Genomic DNA, 2,361 nt, shown 5'->3' with positions numbered 1-2,361 from the left:
TATGTATTACATGACACCTTGCTCCTATTCTATTAAAGATAATATATGTCGTCAAAGAGTACACTTAAATGACAGTAGCAATAAGCAAAAAGCTCGTCCCAAAAAATCTGAAAAATGGCAAAAAATGAAGTTTTCAGAATGTCAAAAATTTTTATATAGACATAAAGAATATCATTTCATGAACAATATGTGAAAAAATCAGAGCAGGAACATGCTCCATTGAAAAGTTATGACCAGATTTCCGATTTCCAGGCTAAAATCCCTGGAAAGCTCACAAAAATCAAGATTTTTACAAAATGGGCATATAAAGGCTACAAAGTAGTTAACCTTACCAAATGTTTTTAAAAATTGATAATTTTCAAGTTACTGAAGAAATTAAGTCATTTCAGATGTCCAATGGAGTTTTTAGGGGGTCTAAAATTCTGTTGCGCCGTGACGGAAAATCATAATTTCTAAATAAAATTGAACAAAGCAGAATTTTTTCAGTTTTTAAATGTTTAAAATATTAGACCTATTAGGACTGTTGAGAATCACTAAAGGAATTCACTCTAAAACACCAAGGTAATTCTTTAGTGTACTTTAAAGTTTGCGTTGCGCCGTGACGGAAAATCCAGGTTAGCGTTTTAAAATTATCTTTTCTCCAAAACTTGTTCATCAATCTACTTGATGTTTATATGACATGCTTAAACAAGTCATCTGGTAAATATTTAGCTGCTAAAATTTAATTTTAGGACTTAGTCATACCTTAGAAATAGCCAATGGAAAAATACTAACCAGAGTTTTTTTCAAAAATGTTTCATTCTCATTTTTTTCCAAAATGTCCATATTTTTTAAACAGTGCTAATTTTTCAGTATATGATTTTTGATCTTCGAAAATACATGCCTTGGGAAATATTTAATAATTGTTTTGATGGCAATATGTTGAAATATGATGAGAATAATATATTATTCATATTTGTGATTTTCATTGTTTCATCAAATTTTAAGCCAAAATGGGCCATTTATTGACCTTTCAAGAACCAATATCTTTCCAGCACATTCACAAAACCCCATGATGTTATATATCATTGAAAGCAAAATTTTTCATAGATTCTGAATATCTAATTCTTAAAATTCACAATTTTGTTGGGTGAGAGCTATAGTGCTTTAAGTAGTTTTTTCAACAGCTGGGACGAGCTTTTTGCTTATTGCTCAGTGTAGACCTAAAGCTCTAAAGCACCATCTAATAACATGAAAACCAGAATATGATTCTTCAATGGGAATCAAAACTATAAAGTGCACTTACAAACATCAATTTGTCAGATCTAACAAAATTAATAACCGCACTGTCATCATTGACAATAAAACAAACGATTTTCTGTCAAGAGCCTTGTAAACATTCCAACAACTTCCATCGAAATGATCTATCACAGCTCAGTCTACCATTTTTAGCGAGGATTGAGCTGAGAACGCTCCGCGAACTCCTGCGCGGGTGAAAACTTCAATCTGTCAATCATTTTCTCAAGCGAAGAGTACGCGAAGCGATTCTAGCTTTACGATAGTGCCGCAGGACATCAATGGATAGTATTCAATCATCATTATCCCTTTATTTTCATTCCTAGAACTTTTGCAAAAAAAAGGAAAAATAGAAAAGTTGTATTTTTTACTGCTCTATTCACATACTGAATTTGAAAGATCTTCTATGTGGCGTTTTTTTGCAAACTTCAAAAAACTGATTTTTGTCCCGCCTTTGCGGGGCTTTGGCTTAAGTGCTTGAGTGCAGCATAGGGTACAAAGTCCAAACATGCGTTTCCCGTAATTTTTGTATGAAGAGTTAGGTCTATACTGAATGAAGAGCTGTCCGATTGCGGGCCTTCCGTAAATAAACACCCGGACTTATAGGTGGTAAAGAGGGCGTTGATAGTTGCCGCCTCATTGATTCGATGTTTGTTATTCAAATTAGTGCTACCGCATCCGCCCTTTTTTCAACTTCGCACTATTTTTACAATTTAGTCTGTTTGTTTCTTGATGGAAACCAGTCCAAGTTGTTTCGTATTTTTCCCGCACAGTCAATTTTATTACAAACTGTTTCGTTTAAAACATGAGCAGCTGATCCAGAAAAAAGTAATTATTTTTACATTCGCTTTTTTAATTACATTATTGACATCTTGACATTACAGCATCTTTTAGATGTTTTGTTTCGGGTCGCAATACTTATCGTTCCTTGGAGAGGAATGTTTGTAAACAATGAATTTTTTTTCATAACAGTTATTGGGGGGTCGGAATTAGGCGGGCTGTCGACTAGGACTCTCACGGTATGATTTTTGGGTCGGACATTCCGCGCCGACCGTTATTTCGACCCTGGTTTTAGAGTAGAACTTT

The sequence above is a fragment of the Clytia hemisphaerica genome, unplaced genomic scaffold, assembly GCF_902728285.1.
Source record: "Clytia hemisphaerica strain Z4C2 unplaced genomic scaffold, Clytia hemisphaerica genome assembly, whole genome shotgun sequence".
Taxonomy (NCBI): domain Eukaryota; kingdom Metazoa; phylum Cnidaria; class Hydrozoa; order Leptothecata; family Clytiidae; genus Clytia; species Clytia hemisphaerica.
Note: the sequence above shows the minus strand (reverse complement) of the source record.